This window comes from Castor canadensis, chromosome 9 (genome assembly GCF_047511655.1).
Source record: "Castor canadensis chromosome 9, mCasCan1.hap1v2, whole genome shotgun sequence".
Lineage (NCBI taxonomy): Eukaryota > Metazoa > Chordata > Mammalia > Rodentia > Castoridae > Castor > Castor canadensis.
Genome location: NC_133394.1, coordinates 56,068,339 through 56,092,357, shown reverse-complemented (window position 1 = coordinate 56,092,357; position 24,019 = coordinate 56,068,339). Strand labels below are relative to the sequence as shown.

Sequence of the window (24,019 nt, the reverse complement as noted above, 5' to 3'; positions counted from 1 at the left end):
GTTTCCTTGTGATATTTCCATATAGATATGGTTTATAACCCCAATTAGTTCATCCCCTGTACTTTTCTTCATTCTACCTTAGTCCCTGTGTTTAATCAGATGTAAATATTACAGAATGTATACGTATAACTTACCATTACATAGTGTCACATAAATCTGTATAACTTTTGTGGTTTTGGTACCAAAAATATGAATTTCATTCAAATAAATATATAAATTAAAAATTCCTGACCTGCTACTGACTTTTCTTTACTTGTACTTGGAAGTCATGCAAACTGGTACTGCATGTATGTTGCTACCATAAAATACTCACATTTGAAGTTTTGTTACATATACCTTTTTCACTTCATGCATATATAAGAACACAGTAGAAAAATAAGCTTTGGGTAATAAAATGAAAAAATAATAATCTATATAAAGGCAAAAATAATAAAGCTTACCTCAATGGTCAGTGTAAATTATTTTATTATCATTCAAATATAACAAGAGATTAAAACAACCATAGTACTGAAGAACAAACGTGTTTGCAGAGTGTCCATCTGCCTAATGAAATAGTTAAATGTATGCATTCATATCTGCATACAGATTGTACAGAGAAGACTAATCGATAATGAAAATAGTAACTAAAAGTTGCTTTCAGTTCAGTTTCAGCACATAACAAGATACAGTACTTAAATGGCTCTCTATCATAAACATTTTAAAGTTCAATGCAGTCGTAATATCAACTAGTCTATATCAATTAATATCTTACTTTAAAATCTATAATTGAACTTTATCCCAGAAAAGGCTAAATAAATTGAAATGTGTTTTATATATTATGCATATTCTTCTATGGCAAAAATAGTTGAATATTTCTCAGCACCAATGACAAACTTTCCAACAAGGGAATAATCAAAAATTAGGAAAAGAAGCAATCACAAGAGAAAAGGAATGAATTTTATGATTCTTTAGGAAAGAAAGCAATAAATGACTCAGATGAATAATTTCAAAGCTTTGAATAAGCTTGCTAGTAGTAAGCTTTTGATACAAGAAGACTTGTATAAAAATTAAAGAGATGTTTTAAATCCTTCAAGAGAGCATATAAGACAATTATCATGCTTTTTATCTGGGACATAGCTCTTTGTATAGCAGCTTTACAATACTGAAAACTGCAAATGAGAACAAGTTGAAATGATGTGTAAATACTTTTAACATCTCCATTGGTTTTAGATTTTTTTTTTTAATTTGGCCAAATACATCCGGAGACATACTGTACCAGAGTCAGTATAGAAGGAAACTAACAGTGAGTGGAGAAGAGAACTATCAAAGGGCATGCATACAAGAAAAGTGGCCATGTTTCTTCCCTATTTTCTCAGTGACTCATCAAACACAGACAATAAAAATGAAAAATACATATGTTCTCACAACACTGCCAAATAACTTATGTAATCATTGCATCAGACACTGAGTCTGATACTGAGGAATATTAATGCTGATTTTTTTTTGCTATCAGATTGCTTTCATTTTCCAACGTTTAAGTGCAGCAAATGTCAATGAACATAAAATATGAGCAACTTTGTAAAAGATGGAAACCAGGCCCAATAAAGAAGACATATTAAAAATATAATACTGCCCTTTCAAATAAATAAACAATTTCATACACTAATTCATTTATCTATGACCATTATAAGTTAGTTGCTTGCTAGAAAATACACTTCTTAGCACAAGTGCCATTATTTAAAGTTATCTATTTAATGCACACTTCGTATATTTCCTCATCAAGATCTCTTAAGTATAGTTAGACAACATCCATTATTAAAAATTAAGGTAGATGCCAAAAGAGAAATACATAAAGCATGACATTTTACAAATTCACATCTTCAAAAGTACTGTGTGGTTTCACAGAAAAGAAATTGCAAGATAGCTGTATTTTGATGGCTCTGGTTTCACTATCTGCTCTTCTAGGTCAAGTGGGCAGAAATGTAACCATTATGCAGTCATTTTCATTCACCTTCAGTAGGTGTGCTTTCTAGGGTGATTCTATTAGAGGATGACACAGAGTGGGCCTTTAAAAACTCACTGAGTTGTCCTGATCATCCCGTCTTAAGTTGCCCGGTCACTGGCTCTTAAGTGCTGCATTGTGTGGTTCCCGTGTCACCTAGGCCTTCGCCACTCACTACTGCGATCTGGTGGATCATTCTGCTCTTATTTACAGGATCTGAGATGTGTTTTGGAAAAGTCCAGGGCCTGCCTTCTTACCTGTTCTTCTCCCTCCTTCCTTCAACTTCCTGGTGCTCCCTCACCAGCATTCCCCACTGATTTCATGTTTTGTCCCATCACCTAAGCCCATGCTTGGACCTCCCCACTGTTTCTTCACTAAAGAATTGATTCAAGTAACGTTTTATTCATCCTATGATTATGGCTCCAAACTAGACAGCTATTTAGAGAGAGCTGGGGCATATTTTAAAAGATGGGTCCTGAAGCAGCTAAACAGAAGCCAATGTGGTGTTAATTGGCATCAAAATAGAGGATTTGCAAGGCAACCTCTGAGAAAAGACTCTTTTTCCTCTGGTGGGACTCACTTAGGCATCATGTCACTCCAAGGTTATCCTTTCACCTACCTGCAGAAAGCAAATGAGAGAAGACAGAAACGTAACTGAAACTCACAGAGTAACTCAACAGTTTGAGCTATGTAATACATTGTGACTTGAAAGTTAAGGGTTGTGATCAAACAGATCATTTTTCTTTGTATTCTTATTTATCAAATATTTCTAAAAATGAGAAATTAATAATTACCCAAAAAGTCCTTAATCTTTCTTGTCATGGTTGGTACTGGAAGGGTGGAGAGCTAGAAAGAGGACTCAAAGTAGTACCAGTGTGGTCTGTGACAGGGTAAGGAGGAAGTGGCCTCTCACATGAAATTCTGACCAGGAGGAGAATGGTCCTGACTCAGTCTATGTGGACCTTGGCCCATAGAATAATTTGCTTCCCTAGTTTCCAGGAATACCTTCCATCATCCTCCAGCCTAATATGGAACCAAACTTGGCTCACTTTCCAGTGCCCTGATCCTCAAGATTGAGAGGGGAGCATGGCCTTTTGCTTCCACAAACTCAATCATTGTGTTTTCATTCTATTTATCATGGTAGCCAAGTGGGGATATGGCTAGAGAGATTTAACTTGCTCCTAAGAAAGATTAATATTCAGGGACCCATTATGCTCATTTCCCTGGGCATTTTTTTAATATATTGCTTTGCTCTGCAAGAACCTTCCTGAGATCAAATTCACAACTCAGGATATCAGAGCAGAAAAATGTGGGAGACCCTGGGATCTGAACGCTGTTCTGGCATAGTCTACAGTGGCCCAAAAGTAGATAGCATTATTTCTTAGTGTACTTGATATTTGTAGCCAATAGCAACCTAGATGATGGTTAAGAGAGGAAACAGGAAAGACAGCGACTAAGTAATAAAGATGAGTCCAGCCGGTTCCTGCAGCTCACTCCTGTAATACTAGCTACTTGAGAAGCTGAGATTGGGAGGATTGTAGTTTATGGCCAACCTGGGCAAATAGTTCACAAGCCCCCATCTGTAAAATTACCAGACAAAATGGATTGGAGTTATGGCTCAAATGGTAAAGTGCCTGCTTTGCAAGCCCAAAGCCTTGAGTTCAAACCCCAGTGCCACCAAACAAACAAACAAACAAAAAGATGAGGGCAGGAAACGTGTCAAGCTAGAAGGTACCAAGTAGTGGAGACTCTTCTACTTCACAGAGGAATGTACAGGACAAAGAGAATAAAGACAAAGGACCAAAAGTCACAAGGTCTCCCTGTGTGCCCTGAGTGCATCTCCCTGGTCCCTGGATTAGAACTGCCCCAATGTTGCTGTCAAGGCTGCAAAATGAGGCACACGGGGAAGAGATTCTTGCTCTCACCTTGGAGGTGGAGGTGTCTGTGCACGTAGACCATTGCAACTATGTCACTGAAAACAAACTCTGTATTTACAATTTGTAAAAGTGTAGTGTAAGTAATTTCCACATAATGAAAAGAGCACATCAAAATAAAATAGTAGATTGGAAATAGAAAAAATATCCATTTATTTGTAATTTGTTTGAGCAAACATTGCAAAGGAGGTAAATTTCCCAAAGCTCCCAGGTAAAAAGGCCCTGATTCTCCCACTTGGCATTTATTCATCTGTTATAGTTATAAATGTGTCAGGTGTGGCAGGTGTTTTTGTGATCAGTTTTATGCAATTGACCCAACAGCAGGATGTGCAGCCCCAGTGATTACTGTTATTTCATCATACCTTTTCTAATTGTGCATACACAGAGCCAGTGGACCCACACCTTCATTCTGTCATTTTACATAGAGAAGCCTGATTATGGAGTGACCGAGATTTCCAATTATCTTATTTCTTCCAAAAGACAAGCAATACAACAAAATAAAGGATTTGCACTCCTCTCTGTTCTTACCAGACAGAATGCAATGTCTTACTTGCTTTAGAAAATGAGGGCAGGACTGCAGTCGCATTGTATATTTCAATAACTCGAGCCAATCCTAAAGTCTTATTACATCCATATGCTTGGGGGTTTTTTTACTAACAAAACTTACGTGACCTCTTAAGACAGGACTTCGGAGGAAAGTGTGTTGTTTGTGAATGAGGAAATGTACCTTTTCCCCCACCTCTGATGCTGCTTACCATCTATGTGACCTTGAGCAAGTCATTTAATGTCTTGGTTTTGCATGAATTCCCAATCTCAAATCTTCAGGGCAAGCAGAATCACTGCTCCTTTTGTTGCTGCTGTTTGTTTTTTAAATCAAGTTGAGTTTTTCATAGAGTACTATGCTGGGAGTCAGACCACTCTTGGGCTTCTTGCCCAGCATTTGGTGACTGACTTGTACACAAGTCCCCAGTGATGTCAGGCCTTTGGTCTGCCCATGAGAAGTGTGATGACTGCTTACACATTCCTTCAGAAAGTTTTATTCTGTTGTTTCTGTATGTACCAGGACTCCAAGAATCTGAGAAGTCCACAGTCCAGAGCCAGTAGCTATTGCCTTCTGAGTTCTTACCAACTTCCTGAGATGATACCAGGACTCCAGGAAGTAGCCAGGCTAGCAGCTCTGTCATCATGCCATGCTCACCCTTCTGCCAGTTATGGACTATGCTCTTCTTTTGCCTCCCTCTAAGCCTCCATTACCCAAGGCCTTACTGCTTGCAGGTCCTCAGAAAAGGTGAGACAAGAGGTCCCTACACACTCTGGCCTCACTACCTCTTCCCCTCTGCTGGAGAGGAGATGGAACCAGGATAGGGATTTAATCTTTGCCTGGAACACTGTCTAACCCAGAGTAGTTTTCAATAAATAGGTGCTGAAAAAAATGAATGAATAGACATGCAACTTTAAAACACAAAGGGATTTCAGAATACTCAGGAGAAAAGGTTAGTTTGAGAAGAATTAATTTAGAAGATAACACACATGTACAGGAAAGCAATGCGAGTCAACTCCCTGTATAGCTATCCTTATCTCAACTAGCAAAAACCCTTGGTCCTTCCTATTATTGATCATACTCTCTCTTTAAACAAAATTAAGAGATAAGGGAAAAATAGTTTCTGGCCTGGAAGTGAGGGCGTAGCAGGGAGAGGGAGGGGGTGGGGTGGATAAGGGAGGGGTCAGGGAGAAGGGGCGGAGAAATGACCCAAACATTGTATGTACATATGAATAAAATAAAAAATAAAAAAGACTACTCAGGAGCAATAACAGGATGACTGGAAATCATATTGATCTTCTCTGTGTGACCTGCACTATATTCAGACCCCTAGTGAAATAGATAAATAGATCCATTAATTGATAGATAGATGAATGTGTTCATTAGCATTATATGATCACATGTCTATCTCCCACTAGTAGTATTTGAAAATTGCATGAAGTTCTTTAGAGGAACTCTACAAGGTGTAAGGCAGGCAGGGGTACATCATCATTTGATCATCACAACAAAACCTGAAGAAGGTTTTGTTATTTCAAGTTCATAGAGAAGTAAAAGAAGGCCAAGAGAAGTGAATCCTTTCCTCACCAGACCTGATCCAGTTGGGGCAGACACAGAGGTGTTACTAAGCCATGTTTCTTCCTGTTATTGTAGAATTGGTTTCAAAAACCAATGAAAGCTCACTATTCTTCCTTGCCCAGAGGATACAGGATCATGTCAAACTTTCTAACCCATCACAGAACAAGGAAAAGTACATGAAATATTTCAACCATGGAAAAATTCAAATTTTCTCCAAATCCTGCTCTGAAAACAACTACATAAGTAAATATTATAGGCTTAATGGAATTTAAAATATGTTTCTCAAATTTCAATGCCAATCCAAGGGAGTGCAGACTATGTATGAACATGAATATATGTCACCTTTTTACTCTTCCACATTTCCAAGTATTATTTTTATTTTTTGTCATATATTAAACTTTTGAATGTGAGATGGTTTAATCCCAACTTTTGAATGGATAGCCAAACTGAATATAAACCATGAAACAGCTAGTCATAAAATGAGTTCTTTTCTCAAACAATCTCATGGAATATACAAGGAGTCCTATTTTGTAGAAGGGAATTTTAGTGAAATGCTTGTGGACCAGTATTCTTTAATTACAGTGACACCTTCCCTCTGAAAAGGAAGCAATTAGGAAAGTAGGAAAAAAAGAAAGAGGAGAATGGTGGCAAGGAAAATTGAATGAGAAAAGAGACTGTTCTTAATTCTTTCTGGAAATAGTCTAATTGTAAATAATAAATGAATGACCAGGAAAAAGAGAAAGGTGTTACAGGACAGAAATGGAGAAGGAGGCCTGCTGTGACCACTCAGGAGGCCAAGAGAAAAGAGATACTTAGCAACTTTCAGTTGCCTACGTTAGGTAAAAGTGAGGGCAAACCTCTTTTTTTTCCCCTCTCTTTCTCTATGATATTTTGGAAGTACTGGGGTTTGAACTCAGAGCCTCACACTTATTAGGAAGGCACTCTATCACTTGAACCATGCCTTCAACCTAGAAAACTGCTTTTATTTCACCCATTACCAAAGTTCTAAAAAATCAAACCAAAAAGGCAAGGATCAGAGGAAGAAGATTTGGATAGGGTAGAAAAGGAGTCAATTAGTGAGGGATTTCAGGAAAGCCATGATGAATGAAGGAAGAAAGGGCAGGAGGGATGCAGGAAGTAGCTGCTCTGGGGATTGTATGGTCTTTACCCATATGGAAAGAGCAGGCACTCTGTCAAGCAAGTGTTTCCTGAAATTAGTCTACAAATTCTAGGATATTGGGATTGGGCTGAAATTCAGAAAGCTTTTGGGTCACAGATTCATTGCTTTGGTGAGGAAAAATAATTTTAGCGGTTGCACCTCCATGTGTCTCAGGCTGTGGTGTCAATAAAATAGTCTCCCCTGACTTTTCTCAGACTTAGGCCTCCTCATCTTTCAGATATCTGAGGGACTTCCTTCATCACCACCCCCATACTCTCACAAATACTCACCCATGTTGACTCTACTTCACATGTCTCCATGTCATCCCTCTATTTTTCCTGCTCAATCATGTTGACTTCTAATTCTTCTCTCTGTTGTAGATATTTCTCACATGTGACTATAATATTTATAAGAACAGAACTGCATATCTCTCATTTGTTGTTGTTTCCTAAGTGCTTAGCATGTATTAGCCATTAGTTGAATATTTGTTCAATGAATTTTGACATTGATTGGTGATATAAGAAGAGCCATTCATCTAAAAGAACTCTCTCCTTTTTCTGTAAAGCCACCATTATTATTAGCAGAATATATAATGGAAAGAATGAACTGGATCTGACTTTTCTGCTGCTGTGCCCTTCTCAGATGTCACTCAATCTGTGTTAACTCAGAAGGTAGAAGAAAAAGGAAAGAAAGAAAATAAAAAGACCTATCAGTGGAAGGAAAGAGAAAGGAAGGCAAGTTTAAGGTCATTGTAATATCATCCAGGGGCAAATCAAATTTACAGAACATGTGCTACTTACAATATATGTCAGAAGAAAATGGAACAGTATTTTAAGTGCTGGTAGAAAAATCTGCCATCTTAAAGTTTTATACACACCTAAAACATTATATTCAATTAAGGATAAAACATTTTCACACAGGCAACAACTACGAGATTCCAACACTCACTGACTTACTGAAAGAACTACTGCAGGATGAACTTCAAAAAGCATGAACTTGAATCCAGACAATGAAGAGTTATTTGTACACAACAAAGGCACACAGATGAATTTTCCACCATCTGGGCAGATCTAAAGAATTATTGACAACAGAAATTCAGAATATCTAATCAGGCAAGGGAACCTAAGATAGAATTGAAAACACACACACAAAACACAAAAGGTGATAGGTAGGAGTTAAAGCTTTTGAAGTTTTCTCTTCTTGTTCAGGGCTTGGATAGAGATATAGTTAACATTAAATTTTGATAACTCAATTTTATTTTTTATGTTTTACTACTCAAACTTGATCAAGGCAAGTGTGCCAAAAATTTAGCATTTGTTAATGCATATTAAATTGCATTATGGGTATTTATTATATTGCTTGTGTACTTCTCTTGTTTTCAATTTCTTAGTAAAAAATCCCTTTGCACATGAACTGAAATGCAAAATTAGTCCTCTAGACAATTATTTCACAACTTCCTCCTTTCCACATACCTTCAACACCTCCTCCCTATACACTCCATCTTTCTGCCTGTGACATTATTTCTTGCTCCACTGAGAAAACTGAAGCCAGTGGGAGAAAATTGCAGACTTGTCCTTGGTGTTTCCTCACCCACCAGCCCAGGGGCCAGGCTGGGAGGTGGACACAGGTTCCATGCCTCAATCCAAGTTGTCTGCTGCTGACCTGGACAAGAATCCCTCGCTTGTTTGGACAATACTCCAGCACCTAGCTCCCCTTTCTACTGCAACATCCCCAAACACAAAAACACAAATGATACAGATGAAGAAGACTCTCTTGCCCACACCTCCACCTGCTACTGTTCTATTTCTCTTCGGCTTTTTGTAGCCAAAATTCTTGAAATAAGTGTCAGTGCTTGCCATCCCTGTCAGCACTCCTACATTCTCATTATAAGCATGCAGTGGTCAGTACACTGTCTCCACCATCCTTACCACCACAGTGACCCAGTTCTCCCCATGGTCATGGAAGTCTTCTGCACGGCTAACTACAAATACTTACCTCAGCCCTGTGTACTTTGGCCCTTGTAGACCACAGTTCAGTCTGCTCTACTCTGCACTGTCCCCTTGCACCACCTGTTCTATCCCCACCTCAGGATTTGCAGCAGCACCTGTTTTTATCTCCAGCCACAGCTCTTTCATGAACATGGGAGCTGCATATGTATGTGCCTTTTCAATGCCCACCTTTGAATGCTGTATGAGTGTCGTGGGGCTGCTGTAACTTGCAACCACAAAAGCAACAGAAATTTATGCTCACACTTGCATGCTGGAAACCAGAAGTCAAGGTGTCAGCAGAGCTGTGCTCTTTCTGGAGGCTGTACTGGAGATTCTGTTCCATGCTTCACTCTTGGCTTCTGGAGACACTGGCAATCTTTGATGTTCCTTGGTTTGTAACCATACTTGTAGACATCTGTCTCAGTCACCAGATGACCTCCCCTCTTCTTCCTCATCTGTCTTGGCCTCTTTCTATAAGGACACCAGTGATATCAAATTAGGTCCCACCCTGACCAAGTGTGAACCCATCCTAGCTAATTATATTGGCACAGACCCTGCTTTGAAATAAGGTCACTTTCACAGGGCCTGGGGATTAAGACTAGAAAAATTTAGGAGAACACAGTTCAGCCACAACATGCATCCACTAGATATTTCATATTTAGTATCTCCAAGCTGAAATTCTGATCTTCCAATTCATGTATATTCTGCTAACAATTCCTCTTCTGGGTGGACACCAAGTCTGCTCACCACTATCCCAGGGGACAGTCTTTGACTCTTCTCTTTTCTCACAACCCATATTCAATCTTTCTATATGTATTTCAACAGAACTTCTATATTACATTTGAAATGGACTGTTTATGCATTAAAATGTGTGTACTTATACATTCCATAATATTACACAAATGAATTGCACAGGTCACATACAACATGTATGTGTGCATACAGACACATGCATTTGTATCGAACCTCTTCTCACCACTTCTACTGGCACAACCTTGTTTGGAGCCGCTGTGCTTTTTAATTATTACCTAACACTTCGTTGTGACTCTCTGCTGTAATTTGCATAACTGGTCTCCTACGGGCCAACATTCCTCCAAATTTTCACTATACACATCATGGAGATGATTACCTTTCTGCAGAACTTTTATGTCCTTAGGCAATTACTATCTCCTCCAAGGGAATCCTGGTAGTGAAATTGTGAAGCCAAAGGGAATAATGTATCCAAATTTGTTTTGTCTTAGTTGCTTTTAGACAAGTGGTTAAACTAGTTAGTGCCTCTTGGAGCTTAAATTTTAATTGGGAAGATATTATAAATAACAACTATAATAAGCAAAATATTTAGGTAGGATATTAATGAACATTCAGGTGAGTGAGCCACAAGTGCAGGGAAGTGCAGGCTGCAATTTAGGGGAGGAGGGTGGGATCTCTCTGAGAAGTTCATAACTGAGCCTAGACTGCAGGATCAATGGGTTGCAGCTGCTGTGGGGAAGACACTACATGTGGAGGAAGCACCAGGGCAGGTTATGAGTTAGAACATCCTGGGCAGGACCATGGCAGTGCAGGGACTGGGTGCAGGAGGAGGAGGGGAGAAGGAAGTCAGGTTTCTGTCTAGTCCTCAGTTGTCCTGCAGTTTCTGGGTATAGCAGAAAGTCTCTGGCTATACCCTCTTTCTGAAGCAACCTCTCCCTCCAACTTCTGGAAGGCTTCTTGGCTTCACCTGTATCCACTTTACAGTCCCTCTTGGTCTTTTCTAATTGGCCAGTAAATGTCAGAGTTCTTCACAGGATGTCTTTGTATATCTGCTTACTCAGTAAGTGTTCCAAACCCAAGTCCTGGCCATCTACTAAACAATTTCCAAATGTCTATCTCCAACACCAGTTCTTCATTTGAGTTGGGCAGAGCCCCAAAGTCCAGAAATTCCTGACCCTCCCCAGGGAAGTCTTGGTGGGCCCCAATTGTGTCCTGGCTCTTTCCTGGTCCTCTTCATGCATTCCCCATGGGCATCTGACTTGCCACCCATTCACTAGTTCAAGTAGCACACATGTGATCCGTAGTACCTCTCCTCTCAGTCTCCACCACCTCTACCAACCTTCCCTCCTCCAGACCTGGATTTGTTCGTGCTTTTGCTCTACCACCAGACTCCCATCCAGGAGCTCCATATTCACCTACATTGCCAGTCTTTCCTCTTACCAATGCCCTGCCCCATTCTTCAATATCATCAAAGCTTCCAATTACTCTGAGATTAAAGATGAAAGTCCTGTATGGGATAACATCTGTCTACTTTTCTTGCCTTGCTCTTAGCTCCTCACCTTCTTGCTTTGCAACCTTGGCCACATGAACTTTTCCTGGGCCCCTCCATGGTAAGTTCCCCACTGTGCTTTTCTCCTTCCCTTAAGTGATATAGTCTTCCCAGCCTGCTGACTTAACTTCCATTCATCCTTCAAACTCCAGGTCTAAGTCAGATATTTTCAATTCATGTTGTCCTGGAATGTCTTCTTTTCCTTCACACGTGTTTCAAGGACAGCCACATTTTAGTAAGTATTCCATCAATATGTGGGTCCTATAAAAGAAAATGTTAGGAGTAGCTGGGTAGATTTATGGTTTTAATCTTATTTCATATTTTATATTTCATTGTTTGAAAGTTTTAAAGGTTATCATTTTTTAAAAAAACAATACAATGATTAAAAAAATGGCAATTACTCAGGTGGAGTTAGTCCAAGCCAAAGGAAGAGCTGGGGAGTTGGGTGAGGGAGAAGAATGTATGCTTTAATTTAAATCTAAGTGCAGAAATCTGCTGCTTTTCCTCAGCTCCTCTCTGTACCACTCATTCTGGTTTGGAATCAAAGGAAAAATGCAACATGGAGGACATGATTGATTGTGTGTGTCTGGATTAAGAATGCCTACAGATTCTCATTGCTTTGACACCCAGGAGTCATACTTTCCACTATGTATCAGCTATGGACTTGTTTGCACATGGAGGAAGGTGCCAACCTTCATTTCCTGAGTTTCCTATATGTCCTGTTTCCTCAAGCCCATCCTTTTACACACAGCCTCACATACTCATTCACACACACACATACCCACAGTACCAGAATTCTTAGTCTTCTTTCTGCCAAATTCCCAGACATGTGTGACTTCCCCCTGAATAGTCTTGGGATGTCAGAGTCCAGGAGCATGCCCACCTTGAGCCGTTTCAAGGCCATGCACATGTGCTCTTGCACTTGCCTCCAAGGCCTGCGGGGATGTCCTCAGGTACTCCTAGAGATGCTTTTGTTGTTTCACAATTAGAAAAGAAATGCTCAAGACAAAGTACCTCTCCTTCTCCTTTGGGATGAGGCTTCAGTAGGGAAGGATGCTTACGCCATTACCACAATTTTGTGATCAAAGCTGACAAGCCTAAGGACACTAAATCAAGAGGTGCTGAGTGGAAGATGGAGGGACCGTGGGTTCCTGACAGCATCCCTGAGATCTGAGAAACCCTCACACTGCTGCAGGCAGTTTTCTTTCACTGTACAATCCTGAATTCTCATTCTTCAGCCACTTTTGGTATTGAGGACATTTGTAGTTAAACTGTCCTTTGTGAAGTCACTGGATCCCCTAGATTTACCACATTTGACACTCCCATCGACAAGTCAACCATGGGCTCTTGAGGTTTCCACAATGTCCCCCTCCATGCTTAGCAGAGCACCTGCAATGCATAGGATCAACAAATGCCGATGGGATGGGATCACACATGGTATCTACATGTGCACAGGTAAGAGTTTGGCTAGGTATTATACTGTCCTTAGTATAGTTATTAGTGCTGCATCTTTCCCATGTGGTTTGCATGGGTTAAAGGAGAGAAGGAAACTGGTCAGCGGGACTAGATAAAGAGGCAGGCAGACCAAATCCTGGAGTACTCAAGAGGCACGGTAGGGGGCTTCCCAGCTTTAGCAGCTCTGTGTTGGGTCTTGCTCCCAGGTGGAGGCAGGAGCTGAGGCCATGCCAGGACCAGTGTGGGACCGCACCTCAAAAATCAGCTAATCCAAGACTGAGTCAATGTGCATAACACCCAATATGTGGCTTTCAAAAAATGTGTTGGAGCATGGGTACTAGCTGTTATAAACATCTGGGCATCCATAGAGAAAACTCCAAGCCCTGGGAGATGACCCTTGCAGGAAGCAAGTTAGAGGGTATGACTCCCCAGAAAGGCTCCTCTTTCTTCAGAAGAGCTGGCTAGGTAGTTCTGACGGGGAAACCAAACTGTGGGGTGCAAGTGGATGCCTGATGATGCCTCTGGAAGTAGGAAGCAGGGCAGATGTCCAGAATATACTATGTCCTAGGCATGGGGACACTAAAGTCTTCCTGTCACTGTCTAACAGAGGGCAGAAGGGACAAAAAGGATCAGTCTCAGGAAGGTCCTCAGAGAAAAATCCAATGCTGCTAGACAAGAGACCTCTGCAGACTTGTGCCCCAGATTTGTGCAAATAGGAGACCTAGGAACATAGCTTATCTGTCACCCTATACCAGTCCTTCAGGGGAACTCTTGTGAGTAGCAACCAACCTTAGAGATAGGCATGCAAGAACCATAAAAACCTACTGTCCCCAGTGCCATGGCCACAGAGAAGGAGAGGAAAGGCATATTTCAAACCCAGGAGCATTGTCACAAATGGAGCCTGGACTACACTGTAAAATCAAGACAGTATTGTTAGGTCGATGTGGATGGGAAGGCCAAACTGGAGCCAAATAATAAAGGAAGTAGGCTTAAAGCAAGCTTTATTGAGAGCGTGCTCTCGGGCGAGGTTCACCATCCCCAAAGAGCAGGGCCGGAGAAGTCATGCCCAAGAAATGGCAGCCCAGTTTTTGTAGCCTGGGTGAAGTCAAGAGCTTAAGGTATTATGGGGCATCAGGATAGGTCAAGGTTTGGTGGGGAGGAGCTCAGGGTAATATGGATCTGTAGGATAGGTCAGGACCCATTGCCCGCCAGTGGGAGTTGCCATGGTAATTAGAGGAGAAAAGGAAGGAGGAGTGTGAAATGGGAAGTCTCTAATCGCCATGTGCAGGAGTTGCCATGGTAACCATGAAGCCTCTAATCCCCGTGCGCCATAATCGCTGCATGCTGGGGTTGCCACAGTAACCATGAAGCCTCTAATCACTGCATGCCGTAATTGCTGCGCCAGAGTTGCCATGGTAACCATGAAAGGAAGGAGGGGGTGGAGTGGAAAGTCGAGTGGAGAGTCCCTGATTGCCATGGGGTGGCTGCCCACTGGCCAAACATCCCAGACTCTTTGGTATAGGGGCACAGAATTGGTTTTGGCTACTTCCTGCTGAAAGGGGGCAAAGTTAGGGGCTAGGGATGTCTTGGGCCATTTGACCAGTGCAGCCGGACCCCATAGGGAGGAGCTGGTAGTCATGAACCTGGAGCATCATCTGGTTGAAGGTTACCTGAGTTAATTGGCATAGGTGGTTCTGGAAAAATCGAAAGAGAAAGGGTGCCAGAAGCAGAAAGAGGCAAATAATTATTAGGGGTCCAATCAGTGGGGTGAGAATGTTAAACAGGGATGAATTCCACCAGCCAGGGGTGTCAATCAAGGCAATATTGTAGCAGTGTATCTCGTTGCTGAGCTTGTGAAGAGACTGGATACGAGTTTCCACCAGGCCTGACTCATTAATATAGTAGCAGCACTCTTCCTGAAGAAAGAAGCAAGTTCCCCCTTTATCTGCCATGAGAAGGTCCAAAGCACAGCAGTTCTGTAGGGTTACCTGAGCTAGGGAGGTTATCTGTCTTTGAAGAGAGGCAAGGGATGTTGCTGAGTCCTCAAAGCCTGTCAGAACCTGTTGAGAGAGCCTTTGGGTCTGGATCATTGAGTAAGCCAGGGCACTGGAGCTCAAACTGGTAGCCACCATTGAGGCTGCCAAAGATATGCCCAACAAGGACAGGCAGGAAGATAGCCCTCCTGGTCCTATGTGGAGGTGAGGGCTGGGTCCCTGATATAAGGCCTATGAGTTGGAAGAATTCTCCTTTTCCATACATAGTAAGCTGGGGAACCATAGAGACAGGTAAGCAGAGCTGGGAAGTTAGGGCCTGTTGGGTAAGATTTTTTGAAAGTGTGCCATTACACCAAATGAAGCCTCCTGGAGGGGCCCAGAGGGAATCTGATATGGTAGAGTTAGTGGTATTGCATAGTTGGCCAGGATCAGAGTAGCAGAAGGGCAATTGTAGGGATAGAGGATCTCTATATAGGAGGTCTCCCACAATGGGGGCAGGCGGAGGTGTGGAGGCTGACCCGTTTGATGGGAATGGCCCAGGAAAAGGAACAGCTACAAGTGGGGGGCTGGACAATGCAGCACAAAGGAAACATTTAGTTACATTGGCCAGGCCTGGCCTATTTAACAAGTGGGCACCTTCCTGTGCTAGGGACAGCCAGGAGATAGGGTCTCTCCGGGTTTTGTTTTGAAGGCTGTTTTCTGCCTCCCTAATGGCTTTTGCCTGGTCCTTTAGTACACTGAGAATCTGGGGGACTACTCATTCATATAGCCTCCAGATTTTGAAGGTTGTTGAGGGATGTGTGTCATACCCAGGTTGATATCCCTTGGCTGTCACCCCAGTTGCCCATCTATTATCCCAGGGGTCAGGAATATAAAGGCATACCTGGGAGCCATCATAGGAAGCTTCCAATGAGTTGCCTGAGTGAGATCCATTGTTGAACTTAATGTAATGAATTTTGCAGGACCAATATGGACATCCTCCATATTCTTCAAACAATTTGGCCCCCTCCTGACAGTATGGTTTGGTTTGATCAAATGTAAAACAGAAATAACCAAGATTTATAGTTCTTTTTCTATATGTGCTGGTAAAGGAGTGCTGAAATTGGAGGGTGAGTGGTCTGCTACACCCCCCCAGAGGGGCAATCCCCAGCATCGGTGAGGCGGGTGACCACCCTATTGTCTTTTGTATATGTTTCTTGGATCCTGAATCTCCAACAATAAGAAGAAGCTGGTTCAGATAGGGTTGGGGGAAGGGCTAGGATCAGCATTAAGAGTGTCCCCTCACCGGGAGATCCGGAGGGAGGTGGGCCCCATTGGTGTAACTTGCCAAGTTTTGGTAGGTGTGTTGGGTGGAAGCTTCTTAAGGTGGGTGAGGTGGTACCAGGTAGGGTGTCCCAGAAGTTTCACCGCCAAGGGAGTGGTGAGGATGACAGTGTATGGTCCCATCGATCTGGGTTGGAGGGGCTTTGGATGTAGCTGCTTGAGAAGAATGCTGTCACCTGGAGACAGGGGGCCATAGTCTGGCGGAACAGTATCTGATTGGGGTAGGTAGTGATCTGTGTGGGCTCGGAGCAAGGAGCGGAGGAGTGTGAGGTAAGGTAAGTATCCTATTAAGGGAGGTGTGCTTGATGGGAAAGTGTGGGAAAGGAGAAAGGAGCAGCTGTACAACAGCTCAAAGGGGCTTAGGCCAGTTGGCTGCCTAGGGGCCGCTCGGAGGCAAGTGAGGGCCAGGGGCCTCAGGTCAACCCAGGAGAGCTGGAGCTCCAGGGACAACTTGGTGAGATGTTGTTTGATCAGGCCGTTGGCCTGCTTAACCTTATCTGAGGATTGGGGGTGGTATGGGGTGTGGAGTCTCCATGTGATGGCCAGGTGTTTACAGACTAGTTGAGTGACCTTGGAGATGAAGGCAGGGCCATTGTCCAACTGGAGACTTCGTGGAAGGCCAAAACGGGGAATGATGTGATGGATGAGAGTGTCTGCTATGATTGTAGCCCCTTCTGTGGCCATAGGAATGGCTTCGATCCACCCTGTGAAAGTATCAATAAAAGTAAGAAGGTAACGGAGTTTTTTGTGTTTAGGCATATGAGTGAAATCGATCTGCCAATCTTCACTGAGCTGGCTACCACGGAGTTGGTGGAGGGATTGGCGGAGATGGAGTCCACCGTGGGGGTTTGCTTGAGAGCAAATGGAGCAGGCCTCCTGGACCTGATGGATGGTGGATTGGAGGCCCTGGGGTGAAACAAGGGTTCCAGGAAGGAGAGAAGGGCCTTGGGGCCTATGTGTAGTGAGTTGTGGATGGCAGTGATGACCTCTGTTGTCTGGCCCAAGAGGACGATCAGACAGTTGTCTTTGAAGATCCACCCATTGGGGTACGTAATTCCCCCTTCTTTGAGGAGAGCAGTTTGTTCTTTTGGCTCATAGTTTGGAGTAAAGCTAGAAGAGAGGAAAAGGATAGGTGGGGGAATTGACTGTTCGGCTGTCTTTCGGGCCGTTAGATCTGCAAAGGCATTTCCTCATGCCACTGGGTCGTTGGAGGTCTGGTGTCCCCTGCAATGAATGATGATGACCCCCTTTGGGAGCTGTAGAGCTTGTAATAGTTTGGCAATGAGGGGTCCATTGACCACCGAGGTGCCCTATGTGGTCAAGAAGCCCCTGTCCTTCCAGATGGCTGCATGAGAGTGTGCTATAAGGAAAGCATATTTAGAGTCAGTATAAAAATTAGCAGTTTTATCTTTGGCGATGGCAAGTGCCTGGGTTAAAGCCTTTTGAGATGTTGTTCCCAGGGGTAGGCAAGTTGCTGTCAGTACCCGAGGAGGGTTGATGGTGACTATGGCATAGGCAGCTCGGCAGCCTCCCTGGTCATCTAGGATGGAGCTCCCATCAACAAACATAGTGAGGTCAGGAGAAGGTAAGAGAGAGTCAGTAAGGTCCTGCCTGGGGGTCATGAGACTCTCCACTGTTTCAGGACAGGAATGGGTTGGGTTAGAGGCTATTGGTGGGGGGGTGGTGGGAAGCAGTGTAGCAGGGTTGAGTGGGGAGCAAGTAGTGAGAGTTATATCAGGATTGTTGATGAATAGGAGATGAAATGTCTGTAGGCGGGAAGCTCTAATGAGAGAGAGAGAGGAATGGGTGAGGAGGTCAGCGAGTCTGTGTGGGGAATATACAGTTATTTGTTGTAGTTGGGATTGCTTAAGAGCCTCCCTGGTGAGGGTGGCTGCCACTGCAAGAGCTCAGAGGCACAGCTGTCAGCCCCTAACAGTGGGATCCAGCTGCCTGGAGAGGTAAGCAATTGGTCGGTGAATAGGGCCTGATAGTTGGGTAAGGACCCCTTTGGCTATTCCAGAAGTTTCATCTGTAAATAAGTGGTAGGGTTTGGAAGGGTTTGGGAGGGCCAAGGCTGGAGCCTGAAGGAGGGTGTCCCTGAGAGAAGAAAAACAGTGACGGACCATGGACGGAGAGGTGAGTGGACCAGTGGGAGTCTCCTTGGCAGCCTGGTACAGAGGGCGGGTCAATGAGGCAAAATTAAGAATCCAGTGTCTAAAAAACCCAATGAAGCCCAAGAAGGATAAAATTTCTTGGGCATCATTAGGAGGGAGGTCCTTAAAGGTTTGGACCCGGTCGATGGTAAATGCCTTTGAGGTGGGGGTGAGACAGAAGCCCAGGAAAGTAACAGCTTGTAAGCAGAGTTGGGCCTTGGCTGGGGAGACCCGGTATCCCTTAGAGGCTAGAAAGTTAAGGAAGTTGGCTGTTTCCTTTTCAGAGTCCTGCTGGGAGGGGGAGCACAGAAGGAGGTCATCAACATATTGTAGAAGTGTACTAGGTTTTGTATTACACATGACCAGGTCTTGAGCCAGAGCCTGACCAAAGAGGTAGGGGCTATCACGGAAGCCTTAGGGAAGAACTGTCCAAGTTAGCTGTTGGGTAAGGTGAGTATCCGGGTCTTCCCAGGTAAAGGCAAAGAGGAAGTAGGAGTCCGGATGGAGGGGGATAGTGAAAAAGGCATCCTTGAGATCAAGGATAGAAAAGTGAGTAGTATCAGGGGGGACATTGGAGAGGATTGTATATGGATTTGGGAACCAATGGTTGAATGGGGATAACAGCCTCATTTATGATGCGTAGGTCTTGGACTAATCTGTAGGACCCAGAAGGCTTTTTTATTGGAAGGATAGGTGTGTTACATGGGGAATTTATAGGTATAAGGAGACCTTGGTTTAGGAGTTTGGTAATTATTGTTTTTATGCCTTTTTGATGAGTTTCTGAAATAGGGAATTGGGGTCTACAGAGATATTGGTTAGGGTCCTTAAGAGAAATGTGGATGGGCAGGTGGTGTGTAGCCACAACTGGGAATGAGATGTCCCAGACAATGGGGTTGACAAGAAGAGGAAAGGTGGGCAGAGCAGGTTCAGGAGGCGAAGGGGCTAGGTGGCTGGCTGAGGCCAGAAGGAGTGAGTGGGAAGTTAGAGGTTCTAGTAGATGGGGAGGGATGGTCATGGAGGCCCCAAGCTTTGTTAGAATATCTCGACCTAAAAGTGGGGCAGGACAGGATGGGATGATAAGAAAAGAGTGTACAAATAGTATACCTCTAGCAAAGCAAGGGAGGGGTAGAGTTTTGTATGGGCAGAAGGGAGAGCCATCAATTCCCATGACAGAGACTGATGAAGGAACTGTTAAACCCGAGTAGGCAGGCAGCAGAAAATAGGTAGTCCCCATGTCCAAGAGGAAGGAGATGGACTTACCTGCTACCTGGAGCGTGACCCTGGGCTCAGTGAGGGTGATTGGGGTCCCTGAGTCAAGGTGTTGTCAATCTTCTGCCAGTCCAAGAAAGTCAGGGATCTGGATAGCTGGTGGGGCTGACATTCCACAAGGAGCCACGGGGGTAAGCCCTGTCCAGGACAATCCGATCCCCAGTGACCCACCTGTTTGCATTTTAGGCAGGGTTTAGTTGGAGGTCTCAGGTTGGAGCACTGGCGAGCCCAGTGGCCTTCCTTGCCACATTTGAAGCAGGCCCCCAGAGGGGCTGATGGGTTACCTCATGGAGTTTGTCAAAATTTACAATTTTGTTGGACACCGTGTCCATGCCCTGTAGGAGGCATCGGATCATTATGTCTCTCCTGCGACAACCTGGAGCTTTGGGTTGGTAGTCCCAGTTAGAGTCGCGGTCGGGAATTGCGTCTTCCCCAACTGGGACTGTGGGATCAGCCAAGTGGGTTTGGTCAGCATAACACCAGGCAGTGGTTTTGATGCATTCCCGTTCATCAGGGGTAAGTGTGGAGGCCATAATGACAAATATGTCATGCCAAGTTAAGGCATAGGCCTGAGATAGATAGTAGAACTCTTTGGAATAGACAGAGGGGTTGGTGGAGAAGGACCCCAGGTGCTTTTCTGTTTGTAATAGGTCCTGGAGGGAGAAAGGAACATGGACTCGGACCAGTCCTTCCACTCCAGCCACCTCTCAGAGAGGACAAAGGAGAGGGGTTGGGGAAGGGCAGTGTGAGTGAGTATGGGAGGCTATTGGTGATGTAGGAGGGCAGGGAGTAGGTGGAGCAGAGGGTAAGGGAAGCAAGGCCAAAGGAGATGGCTGCTTGGGTGGGAAAGGTTCTGTGGGTGGGGGAGGGGGAGGGGAAGCCAGATGTGATGATGAGGGTGGCTGTGGTTGGTGGGGAGGAGGGGTAAAAATTCAGTAGATTCAGATAAAGGAGAAGGGTTGGGGTATGGGGGAGGGGACCCAGAAGGATTGGGTGTCTGAGCGAGAAGGATCTGGGAAGGGGAACATTGGAGGCAAAGAGAGGGATGAGACCGCAGCTCCCAAAAGTCCTATACATATGGGACTTCAGACCATTTGTGGGTTTGGCGACAAAAATTATCAAGATCAGTGAGGATATTAAAGTTGAAAGTGCCCTGTGGAGGCCATTTTGAATTGTTGTTTAAAGTATATTGTGGCCATGCTGTGGTACAATAGAAAATGAGCCATTTGCGACAGAGGTCTGGAGAGAGTCCCAAATTTTGAAGTTTGAGAGGAGACAGGACAAAGCAGTCCCTGAGTCCAGCTTGGATTGGGAGGATCCCATTCCTGAATTGTCAGAGAGTCTCAACCCTTAGAGAAGCGTCCCTCACTAAAAGAGGAGACCCTGTTTGGAGGAGGCAGCCTGGACAGGGGAGACGTCTCTCCGAATGCCCAGGTGCAAGGAGAAACGGAGGGGCTGATCCTGGCACTGCTGCGACTAGGACAGGGGCCCAAGGAGGAACAAAATGTGGGAGGAGACTCACTGAAGCCAGAGCCAGAGCGTCGATCTGGAGAGGAGGAAGGGCCTCAAGCCAGGGCCTGGCACAAGGCCCTGACTGCCTGGAGTCGGGTGAGGCTCGCTTCCTCCCAGGTTTCAGCACCAAATGTTAGGTTGACACAGGTGGAAAGGCCAAATCGGAGCCAGATAATAAAGCAAATAGGCTTTAAGCAGGCTTTATTGAGAGTGCACTCTCCGGCGAGGTTCACTGTCCCCAAAGAGCAGGGCCGGAGAAGTCCTGCCTGAGAAATGGCAGCCCAGTTTTTATAGACTGGGTGAAGTCAAGAGCTTAAGGTATTATGGGGCATCAGGATAGGTCGAGGTTTGGTGGGGAGGAGCTCAGGGTAATACAGATCTGTAGGATAGGTCAGGATCCATTGCTCACCAGCGGGAGTTGCCATGGTAATTAGAGGGGAAAAGGAAGGAGGAGGGTGAAACAGGAAGTCTCTAATGGCCATGAGTGGGAGTTGCCACTATAACCATGAAGCCTTAATCACTGCGTGTGGGAGTTGCAATGGTAACCATGAAAGGAAGGAGAGGGTGGAGTGGAAAGTCGAATGGAGAGTTCCTGATTGCTGTGGGGTGGCTGCCCACTGGCCAAACAAGTATAGGGACCTCAACCTGTCCAGGGAAGCTCACCATCAGATTTCGGGACAAATGAGCACCTCCTCTCAGGCAAGTGACTTCTTTGTGAGCCTTGGGTCCTCAGCAGCACAGTAAGAGTGCCCACACTCCAGACAAGTTCAAGGACAATGCTCCTTGATTTTTGCCAGGCATGGTGGTTCGTGTCTATAATCCCAGCACTTGGAGCCAGAGCCAGGCTGACTTCAAGGTGAAAATCAGCCTGGATTATGTAGCAAGATCCTGTCTTAAAAAAAAAAAACCTCACCTGATTCATTACTAGTTTGCCCATATCTCCCATTCCAAGAGCTTAAAGTTGAGAACAAATTCCCTGTAGGTGACTGTTATGTTATAATACAGAGAATATAAGAAATATCTCACCATCCCCTGAGTTAAGAAACAGTGATGTGGAGATAACCTCCAGCTCTGTGCACTGGAACCCTTGTTCTATACCTCACCATCAACCCATGTAGTTAAAGTGCTAAATTCATGGATTGTGGATTGCTGGTTGTAGAATTGTTTTTCCTCATAAAGTATAGCATACACAATATAGATTATCAGACTATAAAAAGTCATAACAATAAATATGATTCATTGCTGGCATGGGCACAATATTTTGCTGGAAGATTAAAAACTATGTGACTTAAATAACTTTTATTGCATTGCTTTCAATAAATCTCCTAATGGAAAACAAACGGATTCTCCCTACTGATATGACTGGGGAGTGGTACCCAATAAAATTCCCTGGAGAACTTCCTCTTTCCTGCCTAGCTAAGATGGTTCCAATTTGTGAATATTTCACAAGCAGACTAGGCAGTTTCTGGGCTTCACAATAATACACCATTCTCATAAGATGTGCTATTGTTTGGCTAAATATAGCATGTGTCCTCAAAATAATGCCACGATCATGAATAATATTTATTCCCCTTCCTCCTACCAATCTCCGGCACAGGCTGTCTTGGACTTTGTCCAGGAATTAATTTCTGGTAATTTGCTCCCCAAATAAATAAATTTTGTCTTTACACCTTGCCTTGAGTTTCCAGGGAACAATATGCAGCCCCAACAACTGGAGCTTTGCACATGACCAAGGGGAGATCCAGGCTTAGTGCTTCTACAATTCAAACATAGCCACTAGGGCTTCAGTCATCGATCTGTCCCTGACTGCTCCTTCAGGCTGAATGTGAGGTGGGGCTTTCAGCCCTGTCCTCCAAAGAAGATTGGAAGCAGTAACAAGTGAAAGTCCTGAGGTCTCTGAGGCTTGGCCTCAGAGGCTGCTTCAGAGCATTGTGTTTGGATGGAGAGCTGCTGTGTCTGGTAGTGGGACCATGTGTCTTTCAACCCCTTGGACTGGCTGAGCTGCTGAGTGTATGTTCACTCAGTTCCAGAGATTTGTTGGCAGCCTCTTGCCTTTGTTCTTCTAATGTGAAAATAGTGTAACTAGCAGCATCTGCAACCACTCCTGCTGTTCTGCTAGCCAGATTGTTTTTCCTCTCTCTCCCTGTTGAACCATCCACAGCTGCACACAGGTGCAGGCTGGAGGGCAGGAAGCAGCATGGGCACCCCAGGAATGCCAGGAAGAGGTGGGTTGATGCTGCCTCCACATGGGGGCCTATGGGTTCACTGCCCCTGGTAAAATTCAATATTCCATTCACTCTATCATGGACATTTCTGGGGTTTCTGGGATTTAAGTGCCTCCCTCTCCAACTAAGACAGAGTCTTAACAGCTGCCTTAACAGCTGCTGTCACCTTAGCTGAATTTGAGGTTGGAATTTCTTACAAGATGATCTTTCTCTGTCATCAGTCCTCTGACTGCACTGCAAGGAGCCCTGACAAGGAGTGGATAGAGGAATTGTGTTCCCAAAAGCAACCAAGGGTGCACTGCTTTGTCAAGATGGCTGTGTGTAGCCACAACCAAAGGGCTCATTTTTCTTGGATATTGTAATTTCCTTGCACTGTCTCTTGTCTCTGTATATTAACAAAAGAAAAGGCTGTAATTTCTACTCTGTCAAAAACCGCACTTTTCTTCTGCCTGAGTGGCAGGTATCACTGGCCTGTGAATAATCCCAAAGTTTTCAAAGGCCTCATGGAAATTAATGTCACCTTGATTTTACACTAAGTTGTCAGGGTTAGTACTGCTGTTTATATTATGATAACTTTCACATCTGCATCTTGGGCCAAGACATCCTGGTCA

At 44.1% G+C, this 24,019-nt stretch overlaps 1 long non-coding RNA gene across 1 annotated transcript; it reads right to left on the bottom strand.

Moving 5' to 3' along the window:
* Positions 1–453: 453 nt before the first annotated feature.
* LOC141410892 (uncharacterized) lies at positions 454–21,776 on the bottom strand. Its single transcript, XR_012435699.1, has 4 exons — positions 21,194–21,776; positions 11,488–11,738; positions 9,441–9,649; positions 454–2,600 (listed from the first exon to the last, which is right to left on the bottom strand). It is a non-coding gene; the product is annotated as an uncharacterized lncRNA (long non-coding RNA).
* Positions 21,777–24,019: the final 2,243 nt, after the last annotated feature.